This window comes from Palaemon carinicauda, chromosome 12 (genome assembly GCF_036898095.1).
Source record: "Palaemon carinicauda isolate YSFRI2023 chromosome 12, ASM3689809v2, whole genome shotgun sequence".
NCBI lineage: Eukaryota > Metazoa > Arthropoda > Malacostraca > Decapoda > Palaemonidae > Palaemon > Palaemon carinicauda.
The window spans coordinates 10,202,633-10,214,841 of NC_090736.1; the positions used below are offsets into that span (position 1 = coordinate 10,202,633).

General features: G+C 34.3%; 1 long non-coding RNA gene across 1 annotated transcript; it reads left to right on the forward strand.

Annotated features, from left to right (window-relative positions):
- The first annotated feature begins 578 nt into the window (after positions 1 to 578).
- LOC137650509 (uncharacterized) lies at positions 579 to 10,919 on the forward strand. The gene is made up of 4 exons (XR_011045973.1): positions 579 to 618; positions 8,539 to 8,702; positions 9,919 to 10,098; positions 10,833 to 10,919. It is a non-coding gene; the product is annotated as an uncharacterized lncRNA (long non-coding RNA).
- The last annotated feature ends 1,290 nt before the right edge of the window (positions 10,920 to 12,209 follow it).

Genomic DNA, 12,209 nt, shown 5'->3' on the forward strand with positions numbered 1-12,209 from the left:
TGTTAATGTTCTACAACACCTTGATTCCTAAAATGCTCGAAACAATGCTACCATATTGATTGCAAAACAATTTTCTTGAACGTTCCACACGAGTATTGAAATTATTGAAATGCTACTTGTATCCCATACATTTTGAAGCAAAATGGCAAAATATATCAGATAAGAGAATAGATCTTGTCTAGTGATTCACTTCAGTTGTGCCCTGTTTTAATATTCATCCTCTTTTATTTTCCCCTATGCAATTAGCGTTATACTGCTACTCTCAAAGGAATGATAAAACATTCAATATTTGATAATCTTTTGTCTTAATTAAAGAGCAGAAACTGTTTTAATGATTTAAATGGAGGTGAAATTTTGCTATAAATCAAATAAAATTGTGCTTCGGTATCAATAAATTGCCTTGCAATGGAAAAATCTACGGAAGAAAGTTAGGATTTGCCATTAGCAATAATGGTCATGGTGACCAAATTCAGATGGAGCCACCTGTCACCCAAGGACGACAGAACAAGGATTTCTGTTTCCTTGATTTTCATAGTTCTACATTCTGAACCTTCGAACTGTTTTGAGCCATTTATGTGGTTGGGCTGAGGACGTGAAAGTCAATCATGGATAGTAAATGTAAGTATTCTCTTTTAGATATTTGTTTTGGACTATATATTAATGGTGTTTCGTTCCCATATTCCTATACTATACTCCTTGAAATTAAACTACGGGTGTGGCGAATTTAATCTTTATGCTGACATTGGTTTGTTAAACTATACAAATGCCATACTTTTCACACAGTTCCTAATACTTTTGTTTGCGAGCGTTCTATTTGAAAAGTGGTCCTTTTATACTGTAATAATGTACTCGAGTATTCTTTGCTTAACTGGACTTTGCCATGACATTTCTTTGTGTACATACTCGTGGAAAGCAATAAAACTTCGATATACTCTTATATTATAAAATTGTTTATTTTTCTATTTTGAAGCTCTGTATATCCCGTGAAACTGCATTTGGTAACATTCGGTGTTGCGCAAACCTGAGATTTTTTTTTTCTTTTTTTCGACTCTTAAATTCCCTGCCATCTAGATTATTAAATTTTATGGAGGTGAAATTTATTATATATCTTTTAAAACCGATATGTGTTTTCTTTAGTAGTAATTGTTTGAATAAATTTTTTCGCGAAAATGTTTTCGATGTTTTAGTGATTTTGGGCTTTTGTCAATTTATAGCATATTTCTATTAAAAAAAAATTAAGTGTTCTTGAAGTTTTTTTTTTTTTCATTTTTTTTTTCATTTTAATTTTGGCTGGTTTTTTTTTTTTTTTTTTTTTTTAACCACAGCTGATGTGATTGAAGCCAAAAGTCTTTTGGTTACAAGCGAATCTAGTTATGTTGATTAAACGTTAACTATCTTGTTACACATGTTCCTTATTTTGAGTATATATATGGAAAAAAATCAAACTTCTACCTATTTTATAATTTGTCATATCTAACATAAACACCTACTTTAATTTTTGTGCACATTTTAGTAAAATAATCACTGACATCGGTACCATTTTTTCATAGACTGCTGCTGCTATACTTTTTGTTGAAAATTCCAATTTCAAAAGTATCCTCCAATTTCAAACTTAAGCATTGTATACTCATAAACGCTATCTCTCTCTCTCTCTCTCTCTCTCTCTCTCTCTCTCTCTCTCTCTCTCTCTCTCTCTCTCTCTCTCTCAGCCTTCAAACTGGCTATTTTGAGTTACATTCTGAGATCCTCGAGGAAAATACCTCTATATAAATGCATTAAAATACAATATATTACGAGACTATGGGGGTAATAAACTACAATCACTCACTAGCGAAGTTTGACTTTGGTTACACAAATGTGAATGTTTATTGATTCTACGTTCACACTTGTGAAGGTTTTGTGATATAACGTACACACTTGTGAAGGTTTTGTGATTTAACGTACACACGTGAAGGTTTTGTGATTTTATGTACACACTTGAGAAGGTTTTGTGATTTTTGTGATTTTACGTGCACACTTGTGAAGGTTTTGTGATTTTACGTACACACTTGAGGTTTTGTGATTTTTGTGATTTTACGTGCACACTTGTGAACGTTTTGTGATTTTACATGCACACCTGGGAAGGTTTTGTGATTTTACGTGCACACTTGTGAAGGTTTTGTGATTTAACGTACACACTTGTGAAGGTTTTGTGATTTTACGTACACTTGAGAAGGTTTTGTGATTTTACGTGCACACTTGTGAAGGTTTTGTGATTTAACGTACACACTTGTTAAGGTTTTGTGATTTTACGTACACACTTGAGAAGGTTTTGTGATTTTTTGATTTTACGTGCACACTTGTGAACGTTTTGTGATTTTACGTGCACACCTGGGAAGGTTTTGTGATTTTACGTGCACACCTGGGAAGGTTTTGTGATTTTACGTGCACACTTGTGAAGGTTTTGTGATTTAACGTACACACTTGTGAAGGTTTTGTGATTTTACGTACACACTTGAGAAGGTTTTGTGATTTTTGTGATTTTACGTGTACACTTGTGAACGTTTTGTGATTTTACGTGCACACTGTGAACGTTTTGTGATTTTACGTGCACACCTGGGAAGGTTTTGTGATTTTACGTGCACACTTGTGAAGGTTTTGTGATTTAACGTACACACTTGTGAAGGTTTTGTGATTTTACGTACACACTTGAGAAGGTTTTGTGATTTTTGTGATTTTGTGCACACTTGTGAACGTTTTGTGATTTTACGTGCGCACTGTGAACGTTTTGTGATTTTACGTGCACACCTGGGAAGGTTTTGTGATTTTACGTGCGCACTTGTGAAGGTTTTGTGATTTAACGTACACACTTGTGAAGGTTTTGTGATTTTACGTACACACTTGAGAAGGTTTTGTGATTTTTGTGATTTTACGTGCACACTTGTGAACGTTTTGTGATTTTACGTGCACACCTGGGAAGGTTTTGTGATTTTACGTGCACACTTGTGAAGGTTTTGTGATTTAACGTACACACTTGAGAAGGTTTTGTGATTTTTGTGATTTTACGTGCACACTTGTGAAGGTTTTGTGATTTAACGTACACACTTGTGAAGGTTTTGTGATTTTACGTACACACTTGAGAAGGTTTTGTGATTTTTGTGATTTTACGTGCACACTTGTGAACGTTTTGTGATTTTACGGGCACACCTGGGAAGGTTTTGTGATTTTACGAGAACACTTGTGAAGGTTTTGTGATTTAACGTACACACTTGTGAAGGTTTTGTGATTTTACGTACACACTTGAGAAGGTTTTGTGATTTTACGTGCACACTTGTGAAGGTTTTGTGATTTTACGTACACACTTGTGAAGGTTTTGTGATTTTACGTACACACTTGAGAAGGTTTTGTGATTTTTGTGATTTTACGTGCACACTTGTGAAGGTTTTGTGATTTAACGTACACACTTGTGAAGGTTTCGTGATTTTACGTACACACTTGAGAAGGTTTTGTGATTTTTGTGATTTTATGTGCACACTTGTGAACGTTTTGTGATTTTACGTGCACACTGTGAACGTTTTGTGATTTTACATGCACACTGTGAACGTTTTGTGATTTTATGTGCACACGTGGGAAGGTTTTGTGATTTTACGTACACACTTGTGAAGGTTTTGTGATTTTACGTACACACTTGAGAAGGTTTTATGATTTTTGTGATTTTACGTGCACACTTGTGAACGTTTTGTGATTTTACGTGCACACGTGGGAAGGTTTTGTGATTTTACGTGCACACTTGTGAAGGTTTTGTGATTTAACGTACACACTTGTGAAGGTTTTGTGATTTTACGTACACACTTGAGAAGGTTTTGTGATTTTTGTGATTTTACGTGCACACTTGTGAACGTTTTGTGATTTTACGTGCACACCTGGGAAGGTTTTGTGATTTTACGTGAACACTTGTGAAGGTTTTGTGATTTAACGTACACACTTGTGAAGGTTTTGTGATTTTACGTACACACTTGAGAAGGTTTTGTGATTTTATGTGCACACTTGTGAACGTTTTGTGATTTTACGTGCACACCTGTGAACGTTTTGTGATTTTACGTGCACACCTGGGAAGGTTTTGTGATTTTACGTGCACACCTGTGAAGGTTTTGTGATTTAACGTACACACTTGTGAAGGTTTTGTGATTTTAAGTACACACTTGTGAAAGTTGGCGATTTAAGTTCACACCTGTGAAGGTTTGATGATTTTATGTACACTTGTGATTTTACATATATATTTGTGAAGGTTTTGTGATTTTACGTATGCACTTGTGAAGGTTAGTGGTTTTACGTACATGCAAAGGTTTAGTGACTTTACTTACACACTTGCAAAGGTTTAGTGACTTTACTTACACACTTGCAAAGGTTTAGTGACTTTACTTACACACTTGCAAAGTTTTAGTGACTTTACTTACACACTTGCAAAGGTTTAGTGACTTCGCTTTCGCACTTGCGAAGGTTTAGCGATTAAAGTTTCACACTCGTGAAGGTTTAAGTGCTTTGGAATGGTTACACACTTGTGAAGGTTTAGTGACTTTACTTACAGACTTGCAAAGGTTTAGTGACTTTACTTTCACACTTGTAAAGGTTTAGTGTCTTTACTTTCACACTTGCAAAGGTATAGTGACTTTACTTTCACACTTGCACAGGTTTGGCGACTTTACTTACACACTTGCGAAGGTTTAGCGACTTCACTTTCACACTTGCGAAGGTTTAGTGATTCAAGCTTCACACTCGTGAAGGTTTAAGTACTTTGGAATGGTTACACAGTTGGGAATTTTAGTGACTGTAACAAGTTGACGCTGGTAACATTTGTGAAGGTTTCGTGACTGTTACACAGTTGTGAAGGTTTCGTGACTGTTACACAGTTGTGAAGGTTTCGTGACTGTTACACAGTTGTGAAGGTTTAGTGACTTACACAGTTGTGAAGGTTTGGTGACTTACACAGTTGTGAAGGTTTGGTGACTTACACAGTTGTGAAAGTTTGGTGACTTACACAGTTGTGAAAGTTTGGTGACTTACCCATTTGTGAAAGTTTGGTGACTTACACAGTTGTGAAAGTTTGGTGACTTACACAGTTGTGAAAGTTTGGTGACTTACACAGTTGTGAAAGTTTGGTGACTTACACAGTTGTGAAAGTTTGGTGACTTACACAGTTGTGAAAGTTTGGTGACTTACACAGTTGTGAAAGTTTGGTGACTTACACAGTTGTGAAAGTTTGGTGACTTACACAGTTGTGAAAGTTTGGTGACTTACACAGTTGTGAAAGTTTGGTGACTTATACAGTTGTGAAGGTTTAGTGACTCTGTAACACAGTTGTGAAAATTTGGTGACCCTGTAACACAGTTGTGAAGGTTTAGTGGCTTTGGTTACATAGAGGACTCTGGTTATACAATTGTGAAGGTTTAGTGAACCTGTAACACAGTTGTGAAGGTTTAGTGACCCTGTAACACGGTTGTCAGTGACTCTGGTTACTCACTTGTGAAGATTTATGTATTCTGGTTACACACTAGTGAAGGTTTTTGCTAGCAATATCAGTGCCTTTGCTGGTTAATATATGATACTTTAATTTCTAGCGAAACTGGAATTCGCTATTAGAAATGGACTAGTGCTGGCTAGTTTGGTATTTTTCTCTTTAATAGGGGCTGGGGCATAATAACTTGCGTATCGGTCGATTAAAATGTGAAGTATGTTTTCGATTTTAAGTCCCTGGTTTACATCTGACAGACTGAAGGGGACTTACTGCGCATGCTTGGTTTCTGTGCATTTACAATGACGTATGTCAGGTGTTTTTTTTTTTTTAAACCAATCAACAGCTTACAAGTCCTTCCTAAGTTCCCGGATGTTGTTCTACAACAGCCATTTTTTTCTCACCTTCGTCATCAGTTTCAAGTTAACCTCCTTTGCGTAAAGACGTCTCCAAGAGGGAACTTAAGGGAAGTACATCAATCTATTTTGAACTTTAGTGTAATATCATTTATGTCGGCTTTTGATTGATGGAAATGCTCTCCGTTCAATGCATAGCTATTGTTACTCTTGTGAAATAAAAAAAAATAACAGCGAAATGATGCCTGAACGGCCCGATTCTGACTTATTTTTTTTCGGGAAGACCAGCACATTTTCTACTTCAAAGCTTCTGTAAAGACTGCAAAAAAAAAAAAAAAAAAAAAAGCCTTTCATAAGGTAAGGATTTATTTGTGATTTACTTTTAGTTTGTGACCTGGAAAGGAGGGGTCCGGCTAGTGGTTGAGACCTGGGAATGGGGTCTGGGGGCTTGCCCCTGGCTAGGGGTTGACCTGGAAAATACTAGGTTAGGTTAGTTGGGTTTGTTAGGTTCTGTACCATTTTACAAATCTCAAAAGTTAAATAATCACGTTTTGGCCTATTTTCAACCATTTACGTGAACCATATATTTTTCCAACTTATCTTGTGCTTATTTTGCGTTTCTGACCATTATTATTGCAGTAAATCACTTTTGACATTAACCCCACCCCCCCCCCCAAAAAAAAACCCAGGTTTCCTCGCTGGTGTCCCCCATAATTTTATTTATATAAGGGGATCCAAAAACTCATGAACGGGTGGTTTGCCCCAAATAATCATGGTCAGAAATGCATAAAACACAAGATAGCGAGTAGAAAAAATATATGGTTTATGTATTTGGCTAGAAATTAAATATCATATATTTAGCCTACCCTTTTGCTTTTTAATTGTAAGTATTTTAATTAATAAGAATAATTATTCTGCAATTTTATGCTTAAGGGCATATAAATTTCATCTTTTGAGGGTTATATATTTTAAATAGTTGCACACCAGGAATTCGCTTTAAGAAATGGACGAGTGCTGGCTAGTTTGGTATTTTCTGTTTAATGTGGGCTCGGGCATAACAACTTCATTGTTTACATTTGTGGGACTGATTAGGAACTATTACGCATGCGTTTTTTGTACTCGATTTTGCCAGATGTAGCCTACTGATTTTGTTTTACTTGAATACCTGGCATTTTTTAAGCTATTACAAGCTTCCAAATACTTATGCCAAAGTTCCTGGATGTTCTAAAACAGCTATTTTTAACTCCTTCCCTTTCAGGACCAGGACAATCAATGAAATCTCCAAGATCGAAGTACAATCTATTTCGAAATTTAGTGTATTTTCATCTATTTCGGGAATTGGTTGTTGTAATGCTCTCCGTTCAGTATATAGCAAGTGTTGCTCTAAAAAAATAAAAAAAAAAAAAATACGTGGCTTGCGTACGTAGGCCATTATGTTCCGCTTGCCAGAGCAGATGAGCAATGATGTAATGTCAAATATACAAGGGTAGTAAGCCATGATGAAGCAAAAAACCATTTGAAGGACGTAAGTGAATCATCTCGTACTACACCTATTGACGCAAAGGGCCTGTTAGATTTCGCCAGTCTTCTCTATCTTGAGCTTTTAATTAAATACTCCATTCATCATCTACTTCGCGTTTCAGTTCTCAGCCATATAGGTCTGGGTCTTCCAACGATTCTAGTTCCTTGTTGAGCTCAGCTGAACGGTTGATGAACTAATCTCTTCAGGACTGCGAAGAGCATGCCCAAACCATCTCCTTCTGAATCAGATGTATTTCATTTTCTAACCACTTACTAAATTTTTCCAACTGGTTATCTTGTTGATTTTGAATTTCCGACCATTATTATTGCTGCAAATCTCTCGTTGTGGGCATTTCCCCACCCGAAAGTTTTCCCAATGGAGTCCCGTATAATTGTTTTTATGTAAGGGGATCCAAAAACTCGTTAGTGTGGTTTGCCTCAATAGTTCTGGTGAGAAATGCATGAAATACAAGAGAGCGAGTAGAAAAAATATATGGTTCATGTATTTGGCTAGATATTAAAAGTATCTTATATTTACCCTTTTGAGTTTTGAAATTAAAATACTATTCAACAAAAGGAACTTGACGTTTCTATTTGTTTTTATTGCTTTAGCACTTCCATAAAGGTTTGTAGTTTTAATAACCCATATTTTTTCAATTTTGGGTCATTGTTTAACTGAAAATATTCTCTACTTCAGTAACACGTACCAGTTACTGGAGTTAATAAATAAGTTATTTTTTATACTGGCAGAGATGTATAGAAGTTCTCATAAAATTAGTGAGGATGATGTGAATGCAAGAAGTGATTGTGGAATTGGAATTAATATAGTGTCTAATACAAGTGTTTGTTAGGTTTATTAATATAATCTTTCGGCATTCCAATGCTTCAAATATTTGTGAAAATTATTTCTGCAGCTTCATACACAATAGTTAGGAGTTTCTACCAGGTCATGCAGTTCAAGTGGGTATAAGCATATCAAGAGATTTGGAAAAAAATGTTGGAATATATTCGGCTTAAGTTATAACATGAATTGTTTTTAATAATGCTGTTATTACTTTAAAAACAGAATCTTTGTAAATATGAAAATGATTAGCATATTCTCGCTCGTAATGTCTTTAAAGTCTTTTTAATGGCCGAAATATTTGCGCACTAATAAATTTTCTTTTCCAGATTTTCAATGACCATACTGACTGAGTGCTGAAGCTTGAACGATGAACTATTCATACGAACCAGAGAAATATTTCAAAGGAATTCATGCAGCTGAAGTGTTGGAAATTGATTAAAAGATTATTGACTTTGGAATTGACCCATAAATTTCAGAACCTTCAGTACTGGTAGGTTGATAAAACTTTACTTGAAATTTTAGCTTTATGGTTAAGAAAAAAAATTGAAATGTCAGTTCAAATTAAACTTTAACAATTAGAATTAAAGTTATTGTATAAATTGGTAATTATAATTTGATCGGATTTAATTAGGAGAAATCTTTCCTTGTGATTTTCTTCTCTAAAGTAATGTATTTAAACTGACTCCAACTTTATTATCAGAGGTACAGTAATAGGGAAATCGAATGCATAAGGCGGAAGTGTAATCAATGAATATTTATTATACAATAGGTCCCTGACAGGAGTAAAAGGGAATTTTTTAGACTTAGAAACGGTTCTATATTTAAAACTGTTTAGGTTATAATGCGTAATTCTAGGATTCTCAAGTTTTGATTGGTAACCGAAATCTATAATTGGAATTTCTATTATAGAAAAGAACAAAATATTCAAATTGAAGGTATAACTATTAGATTTGAGTGGGGATACCTTAAATGGTGAAAGGGTTTGTGTATCGCCATGAGCAGCAAAGCTGTACTAGTCTGGGCCATTCATACTTGGTTGGTTTGCTGTGAACGATCAAATCTCCCAACATTACCAATCCGCACCGGCCAGTGTGATGACGAAAAATGGCTAAACCCCAGACATAAGGATATGTTTGAGGCCTTTGTATCGCAGTGAAATAGAAACGGCTGCATTTGGTGTTGTATATTAGATTTAATAAGTCGTGTTTTTAAATGTTTAATTTTGAGCCTTTAAAAAATAATTGCCTGTCGCTCAAGGATAGTTATCATGTAACTAATGTCCATAGTGCAAAAGAAAATATTTGTGAAAGTGCTTGCATGATGTCTAAAACTTGTAAGATTGTGAATGTATCATGCAAGATTGTGAATGTATAACAAAATTGTCAGTATATAAAGCTTATTTTTTCTGATGGTTTAGCTTCGTGCAAGAGCAATTGATTACAGTACGATTTTTTAATGGGTAGAAGGACAATTAAATTAGAGCTTTAAGGTAAGAGGAATTAGTAAAAATATTTTTTTTTATCGAACTTTATTCTAGTCCAAAGTGAAATATGAAATATTTTGATATAATAATAGATCAACAAATATTGCTAGATACGTAAATTAATTCTCATAGTAAGTTAATCTTTGCTTATGAAAAACTATCTATTTAAGGTTTCAGGAGATTTTGGCTTTTTGCATACGTCAATGCTCAATTTCTTTGGCAGGTGTTTAGACGACTTTGATGACAGAGGATTTTACACGGAAACGAGAAGCCCAGTGTTTTGTACCAAGAAACTTATGATGATTTTTCACTAAAATTATTATTATGCGGGTGATATGGAATGACATGGATTGAAGATTATTTGCTGCCTTTTCGCCGATGTCATTAAGAAGCAATGTTATTAGTAGGTGGATAAAACCTTTCAAGTTTATCTTCGTTAGTTGTAGAGGCAATTTGCCAAAGTTAAGCTTTTTCTGCATACGAAATTGAATAATAAATGTAGCACATGCATATGAATTGGGGAAACCAATTATATATATATTGAGCGCTTTGATGGGGGAGCCATTGCTAAATTGTTTTATTTTTTTGATTAATTTAATTGTAATCAATAAGGACTTGAGTAAAAATTACTACTTTTGTAATCAATAAGGACTTGGGTAAAAATTACTACTTTTGCAAAAGGCAAAACTTGTAGCTACAGGCTTGTGAATAGGTAGTTTAATGTATCAATTATATTGACCAGTTCTTTAATATGCTTTTGAGTTTATAATTACCAGTTCTTTAATATGCTTTTGAGTTACCCCTGTATACCCATTAAATTCTTTCAATAAATATAGTTTAAGGGAAGAATAATTTGTTCGGTGAAACATTTACTATAATATATATATTCAATATGTATAGCTGATTTAGGAGTAATTTATTTGCCATCATTAAATAAACTTAAATTGGTTCTCACAATAATAAAACTGTCTTCCCAGATTGAATTATACTGAATGAAAGTGATTTTAGTTAAGATACTTAAAGTTAGGACTTATTCGGCCAATAAAATTTCAATTAAATTTTATTTGGCGTTGTCAAAAGAAATTTGGTAGATTATAGTAATTATGAAATTTTAATCCGCTATTCTATTTCTTCCAGGTATGGTTACACATCTTGAAAAGTGCAGTGCATCGGGACAAGATCAAATGGCAGCAATTATACCAAAATTTATGCCATGATTACTAATGACATGATTATTAAAAATATTTTTTTTCAATAAAACTTGATAAATCCGCGTTGTTTTATTGACTCTTAAATGTTAGGAATTGGGAAATTTCAATCTTGTTGCGTTTATTTCTTTATTCTTCTGTTCTGGTACATTCTCCCCACTTCCTTATGTTGCGTTACCTTTCTTCACTTCTATTATGTTCTTTGCACAACTTCTGTTGCATTGCGTCCTCTATTGTTGTTGCTGTTCTCCATTCTGTTAGGATGAATTAGCTCTGCTCACTTTTGTTGCGTTGTCTTCTATCTTGAATTACGTAAGGGTATCTACGCCCCATAAGTAAAAACTGCATTCATTACTGCCTGAAAAAAAAAATAGGTTTCATTTAGTCAAACCACTGGACATGACAATGCTTAAAAGCTACAAATTAAATATTTAGACGAATGTTAAATATTTAGATTTTTTTACTCTTAACCTCGTTAAAATGAATGTTAAATACACAATTAGCTCAAGTGATTTAAATGTTTTGAAATCACTTTAGTAAAAAATATTGGATTAAAAAAAAACATATTTATGACATATCCCAAAACGTTCAAGCATCAATATTAGGTGGCTACGTTTTCATCAAACTAAAGTAAACTATCCACCTAAGGATACACATCTATATCCAGTCATGTACTTTCCTAACGCATTGTGGTAAAAACCATGTTAAACTTTTATCTTAACTTCCAAGGATCAACTTTTCAAAAATAGGTGATAATCAAAACTTATTTCACACGCTCAATTACGTTATCTGTAAAATAGTGCTGGCCCACTTACTCAAATCTTAAGGCTAGTAACCAAAAAAGTATGATTGTTTTAAATTTCCTTAATTTTTTTCCTGTAAATCTTAGAACTGCCTAGTCTTACAAAAAAATAAAAAACTAGTAAATCAGACACTTGCCTATGAAGACTCCCATAATTCATGCTAAAAGAATTAGACATGCTGATAACCCACAGAATATACTTAGTGTGAATCATGCAATAGGAGGAAGAACGTTCAGTTATGCTGCACCGAGACTCTTTAACGACCTTCCACTCGATGTCAAGAATAGCAATAATGTGGCAGCTTTCAAGAAAAACCTGAAGACATATCTTTTTAGAAAGTGTTATAACAGTGACCTGAAAACTATTAAGCCTGAATACAAATGCTACCGAAATAACTGATAACGATACAGAGCAAAGTATTAACTGGAAAGAAATTATTTTTTCACACACCAAGGCCCGCCTGAACAGACCTTTAGTGTCTGATGGAGGGCGAGAGATAAACC